This window comes from Alexandromys fortis, unplaced genomic scaffold (assembly GCF_014885135.2).
Source record: "Alexandromys fortis isolate MF-2015 unplaced genomic scaffold, M_Fortis_MF-2015_v1.1 scaffold_70, whole genome shotgun sequence".
Taxonomy (NCBI): domain Eukaryota; kingdom Metazoa; phylum Chordata; class Mammalia; order Rodentia; family Cricetidae; genus Alexandromys; species Alexandromys fortis.
Window position 1 is genome coordinate 4855571 of NW_026067955.1, and position 19436 is coordinate 4875006.

A 19436-nucleotide genomic window follows, 5' to 3' on the forward strand; every position below is an offset into this window, starting at 1 on the left:
CAGTCCTAGAGGAGATTGGAAGTCCAAGCACAAAGATCCAGAATATTCTGTAGAGGCTTGTAGAGGGCTGCCTTCCTTCTATACCTTCAGGTTCCTCTATACAAGGACACATGGAGAGGGCTGGGCTGTGAAGGATGTGAGTTCAAGTCCCAGAATACACACACACCAATATATATGTATATATTGCCAGCCTACTGCATGGGTGAGTTCCAGGCCAGTGAGAGACTTTGTCTCAAAATACAAGATACATGGAACTTATAGTTGAGATACATGAACATACATCTGAGGAACTACACTGCAGACTAGACTCTGGCCCTTGTGGATACATGCATACATGCATACAATCATACCTGCACACATACAAAAATAAAGAACTCTTGGAGAGAGTGGGGGGATGGGGAGAGAGAGAAGAATAGATTAGCTGATAGAGAGCAGAAATTGGTTGATTGGTTTTCTGGTGTCTCTATTATAAGAAGCCCAATCCCATCAGATCGGGCCCCATCCTGATGACCTCGTTTCATTTTAATTATTTCTTTAGCATCCCCATCTCCAAATTCAATTGGGTGGAGCCAAGGACTGTGACCTGTGAATTTAAGGACCACATGAATGCCCTCCCATAGGCATACCCACCTCTATCTTGTGATGGAGCCCTCACATTTCTCCCAGCCAACAACATCCGAGAGCAGAGCTGTGATTCCACGGGAGACCTGAGGAGCAGGCAGCTTATCAGAGGCCACAGCCAGTGTGGTAGCAGAGAACTAGCTCCCAGCCCTCTCAAGTGGAGTTCTACAGGTAGAGGAGCCTGGGGTGAGGCTGGAGGAGAAGCGGGGCTTCCCACCAGGAAAAACCAGCAGGTGGAAAATACGAGGGGAGTCTCAGCAAGGGATGTCTCTGCCCTAGAACATGGCCTATGCCCTCTCTCTTGTGAAGAATGACGCACATTGAGGCGTGTTCTTGCCTGCAATTCAAGACAGATTTACACCCCCACCCCGTTTCTAGCATTCCGTGAGGAACTGTGACATTCTCCCTCTCGGCTTCTCCTTTCACACGCACAGAAGACACATTGGGTAAGTGGCTCTAGCCTTGCTCTGCGGAGGAAGACACTGAGGCTCAGCAAAATTAACTAACGTTGAGACTGGCAAGATGGATCAGTCAGCCAAGTGCTCACCATACAAGTGTGAGAGCCTGAGTTCAATCCTCAGAACCAATCCTCAGAACCCACATAAAATAAAATAAAATAAAATAAAATAAAATAAAATAAAATAAATAAATACAGGGCAGAAACACATGTCTGTAATCTCAGCACTGTGGGAGCAGACAAGAGGATTCCTGGGGCTCACTGGCCAGCCTGCCTAGCTCAGTCAGTGAGTTCCAGGTTCAGTGAGAGACCCTGCCTCAAAAAATAAGGTAAGGATCAATAGATGAAGACCTCTGGCTAGCCTTCCGATGTATGTGTGTGTGTGTGAGCATGTGCATTCGCGCGCACACACACATACACACACACACACACACATACACACATACACACAGGCTAACTTGCCCAGAGCTCACCTGCACAGTATTCTGTTCAAGGCCCCATGGTGACCCCATGAAAAGACAAGGAAGATGGCGAGGTAGCCTTCAAAAGAGACAAGAGTGTGGATAGCTACAAGCATGGTTGACAATAACTAAGACGGAAAAGCTCATGACAAACTTGTCCTCACAAAACCGTGTGGGATGTGGCTGCTTTTCCGAATTGCCTGCTATAGATGAAAGTGTAGAGAGAGCGATAAACAATAGACACAGGAAAATCAATGGCTAGAATAATTGATCCTTTCCCATAGTGCAAGAACTAAGCTGCTGACTTCAAGTCATTACAAGTGGCTCTGCCTAACCCCTGAGTCTAAAATTTACTAGGCAATTGAATAAAAGGCTTACTCTTGCTGCACTTCGTATAAATGCCCCCAAAAGTCACTGTGGTAAAGGCGTGCTCCCCAGCCTATCATTCTACCTACCAAGGGGCAGTGGAGTCTTTAAGAGGTGGAGCCTAGTGGAAGGGAGTTAGTGATAGAATAAGTAGCTTCCAGGAGACTGATGGGAACTCCTTCTCCTCCTTTTTCCTCATTGCTTCCTGGGTAGTGAGAGGGGACTAGAAAGCTCAGACACATGCTCTCCACCTGACATCCTTCTTCAGCACAGGCTCAATGCAACCTGACATACAAACTGCACGAGGAAACCTATGAGACCATGAGCCAAATAAACTTTTCCCTGCCAAAAACTTGACGGTCCCAGGTATTGTATTCCAGCAACACAGATCTCTCGATTAGAAATGTTCAGTATTTTACTGTCCCTTACAACACAAGTTTAAATGGTGAAAAATAATAATATAATTATAAAGGACTGGAGATGTAGTTCAATTGGTAGAGTGTTTTCCTAGCATGCACAAAGCCCTGGGATAGAACCTATCCCCCCAAAACACCACATAAAGACAGCTAGGCATGGTCATACACACCTGTAATCCCAGAGCTCAGGAGGTAAAGGTTTGAGGATCAGAAGTTCAAGGCCATCTTAGCTACATTTCAAGTTTGAGGCCTGCCTGAGCTACATTAGACTTTATCTCAAAAAAGTATATGCACACATATACACACATATGAGACCATATACACAGTACCCGAGTTACTTTTCTATTTTTGTGATGAAACACTATGTCCAAGGCAGCTTATAAAAGAAAACATTTAATTTGGAGTTTCACGGATCCAGAGGGCTGAAGCCCATGACCATCATAGTGGGGATCAGAGCAGCAGGCAGGCAGGCATGACCCTGGAGCAATAGCTAAGAGCTAACATCTGATCCACAGGCAGGAGGCAGAGAGAGAGAGAGAACTAATGGGGAATCGAATGGGTTTTTGATACCTCAAAGCCCAACCCCAGTGACAAACCTCCTCCAACAAGGTCACACCCCCTAATCCTTCCCAAATAGTTTCACCAACTGTGGACCAAACATTCAAATATATGAGCCCATAAGGGTCATTCTCATTCAAACCACCATACACATACATATACACATACACAACAGACAAACACATACCTATCTTAAACAATTGTACCTTTATATACATATATGGATATAGACACATAAATCCAACTATTCAATATGTACCATTTTCATTGCTTTTGTTGACCCCATGCACAGTCTTGACCCCTGTCACCAGTTAGGCCCATGCCTTCACCCCATCAAGAATCCGCAATCATTGCTGACATCCAAATACCAACATGGAGTCAAATCTGTCACGAAACATAGAAGACGGAAAGCGCATTTGCAGAGAGCGTCTCCTCACAGACAGAGCAGAGGTATCATCAGGCAGCCTGGCAGTGGGGCACACTTGACCTTGAAATGTGGAATGTGGAACGCCATTCCTGCAGAAGCCTGCCGACAGAACTTCTGCGTAAAGTCTCTGGGAAACTATAATGTAAAAAAAAAAAACGAACCCTCAACCCATGGCAAATTAGTCATTCAACGAATTGATCATTTGGGAAATTGGCTTTTAGCAAATTGATTTGGGGTGTCTAGGCCTCACTCCTGGAAGGCAATTCAGCAGTCAACAGAGTGTGCAGGCCTGGACGGGCATTCCAGGGAAGTGGGCCTCTCCTGCAGCCTCCCTGGAAAGACCTCTGGACTCGGGCAGCAGGAGCACAAGCCAGGGAACCTGGGAAGTCTGGAAAGGGCACTTCGGCCACTGGAAGGCTCCTGCCCACCCCAATCAGCTCTCAGAGTCCTACAGTGTAACTTCAGGAGCTTGAATCAGAGCCTGTGCTGAGGTCTCCATAGCCGCAAACATGTGAAGAAGGCTGAGGCTCGGAAGTGAGAGACCATGCTCCTCCCGTCTTACAAGTAGAGTCAACAGGCCAGACATGAGCCACCCTTGAGGCCCTCAACCTTCCCCCACACCCAGGGGCCACTGCTAGCATCAGCAACTCCCCTGCCTGCCTGTCTTGTGACCCAACTGAGGCCATGCCCTCAGGAGGACCTACAGGTTATGGGATTCACTGTACGGATGAGGAAACTGAGGCTGGGCATGCAGATTGTAAGTAACCCCACTAACAAATTCCCAGGCATCCTGACCCTTTGGGAGATATATGCAAAAGCTTTTTTGGGTTTTGGTTTTGGTTTTGGTTGAGACAGGATCTCATGTAGCCTGGAATGGCCTTGAACTCACCATTGAGCCAAGGATAACCATGAACTTGCTCTTTGTCTCCACTTCCTGAATCCTGGGTTGACAGACATATGCCACCACACACAGTTTATGAAGCGTTGACTATGGAACCCAAGGCTTTGTTCTTCTGGGCAACTATTATACCGCCCAAGCTACAACCCAGTCATGTGCAGAAGCCTTTAAAAAACTTACATAAATGAATTTACACTAAAATATGTCTGCACTCTATCTTTTTTACTTACTAAATTATGCTTTCTCCAACAACTACTGAAAAATACATTAGCACATATTATCATTAGCAATTATTTTTAATATATAACATAATTATGGTGCCTATGGTATACAAATTCCTACTAATGGGTATTTGGGGGGTGTATCATGTATATAGCTCCCTAGAATATTTCCAAAATTGGAAATTGGTCTCAAGGATATTGTGGATCCCTCCATTTGCTAATACACCGGACAAGTTTTCCCACCCAATCTAACCAAACACAGCTAGTCACTTTAAGTGAATCCAAGTTTGTTTTCAGGTTAGCCATTCTCCTCATTCACACACACACACACACACACACACACACACACACTACACACATGCATGCATGCACACTCTCATATACACACATGCACACACATATGCACACAAGTACATGCATACACACTCATATACACCTACACATGCACACAAGCAGACACACTCATATGCATGCATGCACACACATATGCACTATGCACACACATATGCGTGCACATACACAAACACACACGAGAGTTCATACCAGCCCAAAACTGGCTTTCTCTTGATCACTTCTGAGTTGAAGTTTGGACTTGGTTGTCAAAGGTCAGCCAATGAGAGCCACAAATGCAAGCTGGCATAAAAGCCACAAACTGAGTGAAAAATTAGGATGGGTTTTGTTTGGCTGTTTGTTTTTATTTATTCCATTTTTGTAATTAAATTGTGAGTTTCTTGACATAAGTTTTGTAGATGACATTAAGTTATGAAGACAAAAAGTTGTGCATGTCTGTCTAAGCTGACGTAGGCTTTCCAATCCACATCACATACCCCCACAAACCAGAAATCTTAAACTTCAAGAATTGTTTGACCTCAGCTCATTTACAAATAGCAGCAGGAAATGGACCCTGAAGTCATTAATGAGCCATAATCTTGCCAAGTACAATCGGTGAAACCAGGGACTCTCCTACCTAGACCAGTTGTTCTCAACCTTCCTAATGCTGCGGCCCTTTAACACAGTTCCTCATGTTGTGGGGACCCCAACCATAAGATTATTCTCATTGCCAGTTCATAACTGCAATTTTGCTACTGTTAAGAAGTACTGTTACATTAAGCCTGTTTTCTGATAGCCTTAGGTGACCCCTGAGGGGTTGCGACCCACAGGTTGAGAATCGCTGGTCTAGACTCTTTGCCTCACAAATCTGAGCCTCTGCAGAGATATCTGCTGGTGGTTGGGGGGCACCTGTGAGGAACCCTGCCCTTGAACAGGGCCCACCCTACTCCTCCAGATTCACGAGAGGGCCCAGAGCTGTTGAGATCACACAACAGGGCCACCACTGGAACAACTGTGTGACTCTGTGTCTATCAGACTGGACAGTATCCTCAGGTTTCCTCCTACTCCAATGCTTGGCAAGTAAGAGCCCCCAAATCCGGGGTTCAACCTCCACGGCTATGATAGACTAAAGAAACCTACCATCTCCATGGTTTTCACTCTGAAAGGGGATGAGGAAAGGGACACACTGAGTAAATATGTCACAGAAACCCCACGAGGGGGTCCTCAGAATGTGGAACGGGGGCGTCTAACAGGGATGACTGTGTTAGCCATCCACGAACGTGAGCAGCATATGGCTAATCGATGGACACCACAGACACGGCGTGGGGGATGCTGAGACCCGAGAGCTAAGAGCCAGTGACCCAGAAGACTACTCCTCAGGCCTGCCGCTAACACCCTCTCAGTCCCTCCTCTGAACCAGGCTTAAGATAGCCTTGAGGACACAGGCAGCATAGACACAGTGTCCCCTCCTTTCAGAGAGCCCACAGTCCAGCAGAAAGCTAGGAAAGCAGAGGCTGAAAGAGGACAAGGGGCCTCAGGGTCAGACAGGGGCTCTTTAGCCCATTGTTATGGTTTTAATTAGAAATGTCCCCTGCAGGCCCATATGTCTATGTACTTGGTCCCAGCTGGTGGCACTGAATGGGGGAGGAGTGGAGGCTTTAGGAGGCAAGGCCTAGCTGGAGAAGGCAGCTGCCTGGAAAGCAGGCATTGAAGGTGATACCCATTCTGGTTCCAGCCTACCCGCTCTGCCTTCTGACCCCCCTGAGCTATGTGGAGCTCCTGGGACACGCTCCTGGAAACAGGAGCCAAAATAAATTTTTCCCTGAGTTATTTCTGTCAGGTATCAAGTTACAGGTGACCAGGAAAGTAACTAAGCGACCCAGAATTCCCCTGAAACTACAGAGACCAAGACAGGTCAGATGAAAGAACAGCATGGCTGAAGCAGAGTTCAGGAAGGCATGTGCACGGTGTCCGAGCGGAGGCGTTTCTAGGAACTTAACTCTTCCCTTCACTTGCTGGCTGTTATGTCACTGCCTGCTGTGTTCACATCCTCTGATTGGTGATGAAGCAAAGGGCAGAAGGGCTAGTCTTCCTGTGGTATATAGAGCAAGGGTAGTTTCTATTCCCCAGTCAAGCTCAGGGTCAGAGGAACCCACCACAGACGTCATCATGATGGGGGCAGGGACCAGTGAGGAACTAAATCCCCAGGGACTTCTGAGAAGAAATAAAAAGCCCAAACACCAGCAGGAGTTGGGGATGACGCTGGTTCTGAGGCTCCTCCCTTCCTCCATGCCCACCGGTGCTGCCTTATGGCCGCTTCAAACGCAAAGCCCAGCACAGACACTTCCTGGTTCCAGCTGGTAGCACTGTTTGGAGAGGCTGGAAGCCTTAGGGCCTAGCCTAGTATGGGTCACAGAGGAGTCAGGGTGGGGGACTAAGGCAGCTAGCTCACTGCTCGACCTCATCAACCAAGTCAGACACAGATGAGGCTGTGAGGGCCATGGGCAGAAATGCGTAGACATAGCTCCCACTTCCCCTTCTCCAGGCACACCAGCAAGAGGGGAGTCTCATGTCACAAATGGGGAAACTGAGTCTCATCTAAAGTAAGTTCATCCACTGGGATAAACCTAGGTGCAGGTCCTTCATCTCCACAAACAGGGACCTGCAGGCTGCTCTGTTGACCGTCAGACACAGTTGTTCTGTGTCCTCATCCTCACGCCTAAGGACCCTGGTCTTTGCCTGAGTCAACTGCCCGTGTATCACTACTGTCAGATAACCAATGTGACTGCCTCTGCTCCCCTCACCCCAAAACAGAAGGGGGAACCCCAAGCATCCCAGAGTCTACCCCCCATCTCAGGTGGCATCCTCCTAACATGCCACAGATAACCTGCTGACCTGCCTGCTTCCCTTCCCCTCCCCTGCAGTAAGCGAGGCAGGAATAAGACAGGCAGAGGCAGGCTCTTGTGACAAAGCCTTTCCACCTGCCCTACTCTGAACCCTTAGCAAGGCATGACCAAGGCACCTGGGCACAGTTTGTCGTTCTTCGCGAAAGGAAGGCGTGCGTGAATGAGCGAATGAACGGATCGAGAAAATTCCATCAATATAGTACTTTCTGCTTCCTTATCTTCACACTGCCTTTGAACCCATCATCCCACCTGGTCCTTGTAATATTCAAAGCCCTGCTTTGTACAGAGGGAAACTGAGGCCCAGAGAGATGGTTGGAATAGTCAGTCCTGTTTCCATCCTCTTTCTGCCTGAGGGCCACTGCCTTCAGCTAGAGAGCTTAGGGGCCCAGTTCTGAAAGGAAGGGTGTTTGCCTCCATAGCATAGCAACGTTGAGCCTCCCTAGATGCCTACTCTGTGCCTAGAAGTCACTAGCGAGGCTAGGTGTGCTGGAAACCCCTTAGGGAAAAGGTAATCCCCACCAGCCAGTGAAAATCCATGCTACTCCAAACGGGTCTCACACCTTTCCCAGGCTGGGTCATAATTTTCAGATTCCCACAAACTGGAAACTCCCATCCATTGCTTCTCTCATCTTGACTCACACTGTGGGCAGAAAGAGCCGGAAGAGGTGACACACACACAACTCACCCTTACAAACAAAAGTTTCAGGCCAGAGAGGCAGCTCAGTGAGCAAAGGGTCCTGCCACTAAGCCTGACAACCTGAGACCAATCTCTAGAACTTTCATGATGAAAGGAGAACGGGCTCTCTAAAGTTGTCCTCTGGCCTCTGCATGGGCCCCGGGGCTCACATCCGTGTACATGTGTGCACATACTCACACAATAAACATATGTGATTTTCAAAAGCTTGAGACTCCTTCAGCCCCTTTGAATGGCATAATCTTTCAAGTCAAACCGCTGCCAACTTCAAGAGTTCAACTGGGTCCTGCTTGCCAAAGGCCATCATGGCTAGGCCTGTTCACTGTTGACATCCCCTCATAGAAGGGGTGACAGGAAGGGTCATGGGACCCTCGCCCGAGTGTTCCTGCTGCCCTCCACGCCAGTTGCATGCAGTTCTGCCCCACTTGCACTTAGCCTTGGGGTCTCGGGCAGAGGTTAGAGTCAGTTAGGGATTAAGGAAAAGGTGTTCTACTTATGCAGCTTTGGAGAAGCCATCATGCATGCTGGGTAAGATTTTCCAGCGCAGCTGCATTGGGGTCACCAGCAATCCTGACAGTAACCTCCGCCTGCGCTCTGTAAGTGAGCCCAGTAAATTCACTGGATCTCCAGAAGGGACTTTGATTCGTCACAGAGACTTTAGAAGGAGGCAGATAGACAATGCTTAGTCCCCCACAAGGAGAAATTCTCACCACAGACCCCCCCCCACCAGCAGGTCACTAGATAATCTTAGCTGAGAACCCACCCCTTCCTTGCCTTTTCCTCCTCTTTCCCACTCTGATGTGTGGCTTTAAGAAAACAGCCCTCTGAGCTGGGAGCAGGGAGCCCTCCTCACCCGCTTCCCTATTCCCTATCACCATCTTTCACCCTCCCAGGACATCTCTATGTCTTCCCATATTCCTCACCTCCTCCTCTTCCCCTGAGTTGATGTGATAGTTCCTGTCGGTCCCCTTCCCTCCCCCAGGCTTGCCTTAGCCTGGACTCCAAGTCTCTTCAGGACCAAAGCCCACTCAGTCTTCAGCGTCACCTCTGCTTTGGTGTCTTTACTCTCCAGTGACTCCAAACACACCCAGCCACAGATGGGCCACTGTCCCCATGCCTGCCCACTTACGTACCCTCTGTGACCTAACCCTCTCTGCCCTTTTCTCGCTGGGGGGTCTCAGCCCTAAGTCAAAGAGGCCAGGTTCCAACCTCCAGCCCCCAACTCCTGCCCCACTCCCAGGCAGGGCCAGGCCCATTCCAGAGCCCCATTAGAGTCAGTGCAGGACACTTAGTTCCAAGTTTTATGCCCACCAATTGCCAGCCCCACGGGGATCATGTTCAGTTCATCTCCATATGTCACCTCCCTGGTGGCCTTGCATCCTGCTGGGCCTATAGAAATCACCAGATGCAGGGTGAGCCTGACGAAGTAACAAGACACTCAACAAGGACCGAAGGACGGCTCCAACGAGGCAAGAGGAGGAAAACACCAGCACCCTGTCTCAGGAGCTCTAAGGAGGTTACAGGCATCTGAGAGTCATTCAGGGCTTCTTAAGAGGCCTAATGCTGGGAGCTTAGCTCTGTGTACCCTGCTGACCTCTAGAGCTCAAGGGTGGAGCACTCGGAGCTGGGGCATTGAAGAGGTCTCCCTCCCTACCACATCCCCCAAGCATCCAGGGCTTGAGCCAAGACAGACAGACTGAGGGACTGGGGAAGACCTGGCTCTCCACTCTGTTCCGCCCAGGAGCACCCTTACAAAGAGGTTGGAGCCTCACGAGTTGGCCACTCTGGCAGGGAAGGGAGAAGGAGGCAAGGTAGTTCCAAACAGAAGCATTCCACCCACGGCCCAGCTGAGTGCCAAGGAACAGTCCCCCGTTCCCATGCATCCCTAGGTGACCACCCGCAGATCGTGCCTGACATTCTGAAGGACAGACCTCCTGCCCACGTGAGAGGGCTCAGAGTCGGGAGGTGAAGAACGGTGGCCTACAGGGGGCAGAGAAGGAGTGTAGGAAACTTGGTGTCTTTGACAGCCTCTCTTACAAGAGCGCCAAGTAGAGCTAGAGGTGATGGACCTCACCTGATCTTGGCCTTGTACAATCTGGAGAAGTGTCAATACTGAGCACGCGCCAACATTAGAGGAAATCAAGCAGGTGCAGGGACCGGAGGGACTCCTAGCAGGACAGCAGGTCCTCCTCATCCCTTCCCCAAGGCCGACGTGCCTCCCTGCTCCTGACCCTCAACATGTCCACTTCGAGGAAATCCAGGCTCACCTGCCCCTGAGCCCCTGTCTACAGAGGGGAAACTGAAGGTTTAGGAGTGACCCTTCAAAACGGAGCAGGGATAAAGCAGCTGGCTCCACCCCACCCCCAGGAGCATCTGTCCATGAAAACTGTTACTGTCAGGTGCCACCCTCTCCCACCTCCATCCTTCCCTTCCTCCCGAATCCAGAACATTGTGCAGAGGTGGAAGGAGGGCAGGAAGTGGGCAGAGGCGTGATGGTGAGATTCAAGGTGCTGGAGAGAAGAAGCCTTGGGGACAGCCTCCTCACTCGGCGTCAGGCAGCCTGGCTGTTGGTACACTGTGCCCCCCACTAAGCTTTGTCCCGGCTCCTGGCTTGCTCTCCCAGGCTGGATGCAGGGCAATGAGACGCAGAGTTTTAGCCCAGAGAGAAAGTTCTCGCTCATGTCAGACCCACTCTTGAGAACCCATGGTGATGCACATCCCCAGGACCCTGGTCCCAAGTGCTCTCTGCACCCCCACTGGAGGTAAGTCAGCCTCATGCAGCCGCTTGCCCACAACCACAGTGACACACACAGCAGCAGTCCTGAGCTCTCCCTGTTTACGACTGAGTGCCACCTCCCACAGCAGCAGCGCCACCTTCGCCCACGCACGCCTGATGCCACCAAAACAGGCTGTCACGACAGACACAGGCCTCTGGTGCCCTCTACTGTTTGGCACTCCTGCACCATAGCTTGAGGATGGCACCCAGGCTGGCAGGGAAAGCTGGGGAATGTCACCTGTCCCCATTGGGTTGCCCCAGTTTATCACAGGCCCTCCAACCATTTTCCAAAAGGACCCAGAAAAAAAAAACATGATGCCCCAGGGAGATTGGAATACTGCAGGGTGTGTCTTGTTGACAGACAGCCTCGAGGAATGCTTGCAGCAATAATAACCTACTAGCGAGCCAGCATGGTGGTGCACACAACTGTAGTCGCACACTCACGAGGCTGAGGCAGGAGGATCTCAAGTTCCATCCCAACCTGGGCTGCCTAGTGAGACCCTGTCTCATAAAAGAGCTCAGAAAAAAGACAGGTTCCTCTCCATCACGGGCTGTCTCTCTGCTGGTGCTGCTTCCAGTGTCCCCAACATCAGCATGCCTCATGAGGAAAATATCTTCCCTAGGCCTGCCCTAGTCAGGGTCCTCAAGAGTCACAGAACCAGGGAGCAGCAAAACAGCTAGAGAAGTGTGGCTAGGTGTGAAGAGTCACACATAAAGGCATGTGTGTTTGTGCGTGTGTGTGTGCGCTGTGTGCACAGGCATGTGTGCACACATACATGCGTGCTCATGCATGCATGGGAGGACTGTGCACGGATATACACGTGCAGAGAAAGAAGGAGGCCTAGAAGGAGAAGGGGCAACTGTCACTAACAGGCTCCCTATAGTGTCTGCAGAGAGGGGCACTGCCTAAAGCTTTTGGGAAGAGATAATGTTGCAGACAGGAGTGTCTAACCCAACCTCACAGCACATGTGGGCCAAGATATCTAAGAATTTGGCCCAAGACAGAAGTTTAAGATTACTTAAAATAGTATGAGGTGGATTCGGTTGCAATTTTTGTAACTTGCGTGCATGATTCTCAAGCACGAAGTCTGTGGATGATGTCATTGTGCTTGATGCCATGCAAAATGAGCATAGGCACGGTCTAGCAGTGCCTGGAGCGTGGGTAGGACAGCCCCGGACTTCAGCATGGCTCAAGACAACTCTTCATCAGCCAATATGTCCCAGGGAAGCCAAAGGGTAGGATGCCCCGGCTGTAGGCCATGGTCTCTAACTCAAATTCTCAGTGAATACTCTCTCATTCTGAAGGCCTTCAGCTGATGGGGTGAGGCTCACCTACACAGAAATAAGCAATGGGCCTGATTGGTTTAAACGTTAGTTTTGGCCACATAATACTTTGCAATATCTTGACTGGTGTCGGACTATACCATCAGTCACCACAGCATATGTGAGGTAACACTTGAAATTAGCCTCCACGCTCCTTTTCATGGGCCTTGTGTGTCCACCAAGGACACATCTGCAACCGCTTGGCCCAACATGTCGACTCTACGCTAGATCATGGAAAGTTTCACATGTGCTGTGCAGGTCTCTGTTCTTTCATAGTCTTCTATCTTTTTTAACTCAGGACTTCTGGGCCCAGAGAGTCAGCCTTACCCGGTGTATTGATTACTTATCTTGCTGCTATGCCTCAATACCCGATAAAAGCACTTTAAAGGGGAAAGGGTTTGTTCTGGCTCAGGATCCGAGGGTGAAGTCCATTGCGGCTGGGAAAGTGTGGCAGCAGGAGCGCGAGGCAGTTTGTCACATTGTACCCACAGTCCGGAAATAGAGAGACGAGACACTGTTGATTAACTGGTTTCCTCTCTTTCTTTAGTCTCGGGCCCCCAGGCCCTGAAATGGTGCTGCCCTACTTAAGGCTAGATCTTCCCAGGCTCGTCTCCTAGGTGACTGTAGATGCTGCAAGATGACAATCAGTATAAGCATCACAGCTGGGGAGGTGGCTCAGGGAATGAACAAATTCAGATGCCATGGAAAAGCCAGGCGGGATGGCAGCCCCATCGTGTGATTCCAGCACTTGTAAGGCAGGGGATCCCAGAGCGAGCCAAGTAGCTGAACAAGCTCGATCAGAGAGTTCTGGGCTCAATTGGTAGGCCCTGCCTCTATGAATAAAGCAGCGAACAATCAAGGAAGACGCTTCACTCTCCAGCAGCCATACACATGTGCATGCACATTGTACCACACATGTACATACCTACACACGGAAAACATACATATATACGTGTACAACATGCACGCAATGCATATCACACATGAGAGAAAATCACCCTCATCACCATGTTCATAGCTGGCTGTGTCCATTTGGGTACTGCAGAATGTCATCTTGGAAATGCTAAGCCTAACCTTCGACCTCACTGTGATGCTCCCAAGCCTGGGCCCTGGTGAGGACCCCCAGCTGAGCCCACTGGCATGTGGCGAGGGTGTGCATCGCCCACTGTGTGGGCTTAGCGAGGCAGAGAGGACCGAGCTGCATGGTGCCTGCTGTGAGTGAAACACCCCATCATTTTGTAATGATGATTTTATTGCTTTTTTACACACAATTAAAACTCAGTAATTCAGACCTATAAGAGAGGGCAGTCAGTGGCTGGAAAGTCCACATTAAAAAATAATTTAAAAATAATGTTGTTTTATTACTTTAAAATATATTACTTCATCCAGGCTAATAAAGTGTTGCCTAGTGAGTCCTCGGGGGACTTACGTTAATGAACAAATAAGAACAATTTGAGGGTAGTCTATCAATTATTAGTGTGGAAAAGGGTGTCTCAGCTTGAAAATGCATTCAGACTGTGTTTTCCTCCATGGATTTAAGGGCTTCTCGTAAAACATTGTAAATGTGATTCTTGAAAGGTTTATTTATGGTGTAGGTGTGCACACATGCGTGTGTGCATGTGTATGTGGGTTCATCGCTTGCATGCAGGTGTCTGAAGTGTCCAGAAGAGGACGTCAGCTCTGGGTCTAGTGTTACAGGTGGTTGTAGGTGTGGGGAACCGAACCCAGTCATCTGCAGATCGACAAGTGTTCTTAACTGTGGAGCCATCTCTCCAGCCCCTCTTGTAATGCATTTTATTCGGTCAATTACTCCTCGCGTGGAGAATACTCAGGCCTCTTCAGGACAGGCCGGCTCAGACTCTCGAGCTGGGCAGAGTGCCGGTAAGACGCCTAGCTTAGTTAGGCGACACTTCATGTTCTTTGTTCTCAGAAGCCTGTTGCGCCATGGTCGCCTTGACCTGTGGCTTCCAGAGCAGGACCGGTTTCCCTCAGAGAAGCCAGCTAGGTGCTGAGACTGAGTGCAGCCTGTGCTAAGCTCAAAATCCCAGCCAAGATTCTCGCAAGCTAGGCAACCTTGGGCAAGCCGCTTACCTTCTCTGAAGTACTCACAGGCTTGTGGTGGGCTTATATCAGATGGTCTATCTATCTACAGCATTTATATCAGATGGTCTATCTACAGCGTTTGAAATCCCTGGCACAGTTAGTTGTCCTTGTGGAAGGCAGAACATGTTAACTCCTGTTTACCTTGTTAAACAAAAGGCAGAAAAGGAAGGCCTCGTCTTTAATACAACCCTGGGCTGTAGGAAATGGCGTGGTTGTTATTCTGGGTGCTGGAAAGAAAGGTGGCTACAGATCATGATTTCAAAACAGGAGCCTAGGAATAGCTTCTGGGGTCACTAACACAGCAAACAACAGCTTGCTTTTCACAGGAACCGTCAGCCTTCTGTCATTCCATCTCCTTGGAGGCCATTTATATTTGAGCAAGTTTTCACCGGGCCGCAGGGTCTTGCCTCTTTCTCCAGGCATTCCAGTTCAGGCTGGTTTGCTCAGCGGAGAAACACAGGCCCAGCATTATCCCAGCCCCATAAAAAGGCCTTCCCTGAGGCAAGATCTGTGGTAAATCCTGGATTACCGTGGGAGAGAAGTCCCTAATGAAGGAGGGTGTCCTGGGGGAGTCTAGGGTATGACATCAGCTCTCTTTCTTGGTCTCTTTCTCTCCATGGTCTCAAGTGTCTGTTATTCATGTACACCTGTTTGTGGGTGTGCCAGTACATATGGGGTCATAGGTCAATAGCAGGTGTGTCTTCCTCTAGCACATCTGTGTATTTGCTTGGTTGGTTGTTTGAGGCAAGATCTCTCACTGAACACAGCTAATTTAGCAAGACCAGCTACCCAACAGGCCCCAGACAGCCTCCTGCCTCTGTTTCCCAAGTGCTGGGATTACAGGTGTACACTACTGCGCCCAGACTTTTACTTGGTTCCGGGGGTCCCAACTCAGGTCCTCGTGCTTGCCTGGCAAACACTTTCCCTCCTGAGCCATCTCTCCAGCCCTTGGCATCAATCATCTCTTACTGAGCACTTAGCACTGGCCAGGGTTAGACTTTGTCATCTCCTGTGTACCCTCGCAACATCCAGCTCAGAGGAGCCTACAATTTCACCGCACTCCCGGGTTCTCGGGGAAGAGAGCTGAGTTACAAAAAGCAGGGTACTTGTTCAAGATTCTAAAGCTGGGGTGAGCACAACACGCCAGCCTCTAAGAGATTCTTTCCCAGCAGAGTCCACTCAGAGCCACAGAGGCCCGGCTCTTCCCAGACACACCCACCTACAAACACTATCAGTGAACCTGGCTCTTTCTCTCTCATCATATCTCCAGCCCCCAACATTTTCCTGTTAGTCTTGTTAGTTTGCATATGATAAAACCCACAATCCCTGGTCCCAAAGTAGCAGAGGACACACAGAATAGACTGGGTGAACAGCAGTCTCCCATAGGGCAGCGGAAGATACATGGCAATCACTTACTTCCCTCTGTTAGAAGACCTTAATGTTTTAGTTGCTTTCTTTATTGCTGTACCTGACAAAGCAAAAAAGGGAGGGCTTGTTTTGGCTCACAATTTCAGACTCCATCATGACCGGGAAGGCATGTGGCAGGAGCTTGAGGCTGCTGGCTACATTGTATCCACAGTCAGAAAGTGGATGAAATGAAGGTGCTCCTTTGCTGTCTTCCTTTTGAAGGTAGCCCAGGACTGCAGCCCACGGAATGGCACTACTCTCATTGAAGGCGGGTCTTCTTCTTAATTAACCCAATCTAAAAACTCCTTCACAGATATGCCCAGGAGTAATTGTAGATACTGTCAAGCTGACAATATTAACCGCCATAGCAGCCTGAACCAGTTTCTGCTGCCTGCAGTAAGAGCCTACATAGATACTCCCTCTCAGGGTCTGGACGCTGCCTCAGAAAGAGGATACCTTGATGACAGCTCAGCACCACCCAAGGCCATCTATCAGCCAAACCCGCTCCCCTCCACCAACATGGTTTTCTTTTAAAAAAAAATGAAATGAACAATTGGAGAGGTACATTTGATGTGTATGCCCTGTGGCATAGTTTCATCAGTAACACATGGTTTTAGACATTGTGTGTGTGTATAGATAGGTAATAAACATAGATAGATAGATGATAGATAGATAGATAGATAGATAGATAGATAGATAGATAGATGATAGATAGAGATAGATAGATAGATAGATAGATAGATAGATAGATAGATAGATAGATAGATAGATAGATAGATGATAGAAAGAAGATAGATAGATAGATAGATAGATAGATAGATAGATAGATAGATAGATAGAGAGATAGAGAGATAGATAGAGAGATAGACAGATAGTCTCACTGTGCCTAATCTGGAACTCACTGTGTAAACCATACTGCCCTCAAACTCAAGAGTTACCCACCTCTACCTCCTGAGGGCTGGGATAAAAAGTGTGCACTACTGTGCCTAAAGATATTTTTTCTTTTATTCTTCAGATTATAATATAATTACATTATTTCTCCCTCCAAACCTTCCCTAGTATCCCTCCTCAATCTCTTTAAAGTCATAGCCTCTTTCTTCAGTGACTGCTGTTGTATGCATGCGTGTGTATATATACATATATATGTATACACACACACACACACACACACACACACACACACGTATATTCCTAAATGTAACCATGATGTGTTTCTAAGTCCACCTCGTATAGCCACCTCTCTTGCTCTTCTCTCGCTTTCTTTTCTCCTTGGTTGTTGTTGAGCTCCACTAAACTCACATTGTTTGGGGCTGGCACAAGTCCCCTAATTCAACTTCCTTTAAAAATGGAAATTCGTGCCGATTATGTGGCTGCTTTTGCAAGGCAATGCAACACTGAAGTCGCTCTAAGGACAGGACAGAGCAGTGTGACGGTGCCCATAGGGGCCTTCATGTATATTTATGCAGACTGAGCCTCTGGTCAACCTACTAAAATAATCGCCTCCATTAGTAATCCTATCAGTCATCTGGTGACCAGTAAGAGGGTTTTCATAACCCAATATGCTAGCAAAGTTGCAATTAATCCATTATTCCATCATGTGATTTTGTTCTTTGATTTTAAGACAAAAAGTTTCCATTTGGGACCTGGAAAAAGATATTTCAGTGGTTAAGAGCACTGCCTGCTCTTGCAGAGGACCTAGGTTTGATTCCCAGCACCATATAGTGGCTCACAGCCATGTGCAACTCCAATCCAGGGAATCTGCTACCTTCTTCTGGCCTCCGGGGCCTCCATCCCTCACTAGATGAGGTTCTCCAGTGACAACCAGGATAGCACCAACTGGATCACAGGGGTGACCAATTCAGGCTACGCATCCACTACTGCCCGGAGTCTTAGCCCGGAAACTCGTGGTAGTTTCCCTTGCATCAGGCTTCTACCTGACCCCTAAAAACCCCAGTCATCTCTCACAGCACTCTCCTCCTTCCCCCAACCTGATCCCTCAAGTTCCCATGCCGACCTCCCCTCAGTCCAACCAGGAGGTCTCCTCTATTTCCTCTTCCCAGGGAGATAGATGAGTCTCCCCTTGGACCATCCTTGTTACCTAGCCTCTCTGGGTCTGTGGGTTGTAGCATGGTTATCATTTACTTTACAGATCATATCCACTTATGAGTGAGTACATACCATGTTCGTCTTTCTGGCTCTGGGTTACTTCACTCAGTATGAGTTTTTTTTTTTTTCTAGTTCCATCCATTTGCCTTTAAATTTCCCGATGTCATTGTTTTTTAACAGCTGAGTAGTACTCCATTGTGTAAATGTACAACATTTTTTTTTTATCCATTCTTCAGTTGAGGGGCATCTTGGCTGTTTCCTGGTTCTGGCTATTACAAATAAAGCTACTATGAACATAGTTGAGTAAGTGTTCTTGTGGTATAACTGAGCATCTTTTTTTTTTTCTTTTTTGAGACATAGTTTCACTATATAACCCCGGCTGAATCTGAACTCATAGAGATTCACCTGCCTCTGTCTCTTGAGTATCTAAACTAAATGTTCATGCCATTATATCCAACCCATCAAGTTTTAAAAGTGAACCCCGGTGGTCACTGAAAATGACCCCCTGGTGAGTGGCACTGGTTTATACTCCCTGCTACCAGTGTCATTTTGAATCTACTTACTTTCCTTTTTCTTTTTTGTTTGTTTGTTTGTTTGTTTTTGGTTTTTTTTTTTTTTTTTGGTAAGTTCTTACTACATAGTTGCATTCCCAACCCACTTATTTTTACTTTTTCTATTTTGAGGCAGGGTCTCTTTATATAATTCAAACTGGCCTTGAAGTCACTCTGTAGCCCAGATAGGACTTGAACTTCCAATCTTACCTCATCCTTCTTAGTAGGTGAGATTACAGGCCTGCACCACCAGACCTGGCTGAAAGTGTGTGTGTGTGTGTGTGTGTGTGTGTGTGTGTGTGTGTGTGTGTGTTATGTGTGTGTGCATGTACGATTGTGTGTGTGCATGTATGTAAGTAGGTGTGCATGTATGTACGATTGTGTGTGTGCATGTATGAAAGAATGTGGAGGTCAGAGAAAAGGAGAAAGGAAGGGAGGGAAACAGAGAGGGAGGAAGACAGGGAAGGAAAGAGGGAAGGAGAGAGGGGAAGGAGGAAAGGGGGAAAGAATCACGACTGCAGTTTTGAGTCCTGTCTGAAGGGTTGGGTTCCTGTATGGTGTTGTCAGCATCATTGGTGACCTAGATGTCCCTAGAGTGAGTGCTGTCCACTACAGAACACTAAGATGTCAGAGCATCCACAGGACCCTGCCCTGGCCTGAGGCTCACACACTGACACCAGTATCTTGTGATTACTGCAAAGCTCCACAGTCCCAAAGTGTGTTTCATCTTCAACTTTTCAGGGACCCTTTTCTCTCAGATTTTTAAAACTGCCAGGGTCCACAGGCAACGAAAGCAAACAAATTTCAGTCAAATG

General features: G+C 48.3%; 1 pseudogene; it reads left to right on the plus strand.

Annotated features, from left to right (window-relative positions):
• Positions 1 to 19436, plus strand: part of LOC126507411 (receptor of activated protein C kinase 1-like) — a 50084-nt pseudogene that overhangs the window by 17538 nt on the left and 13110 nt on the right.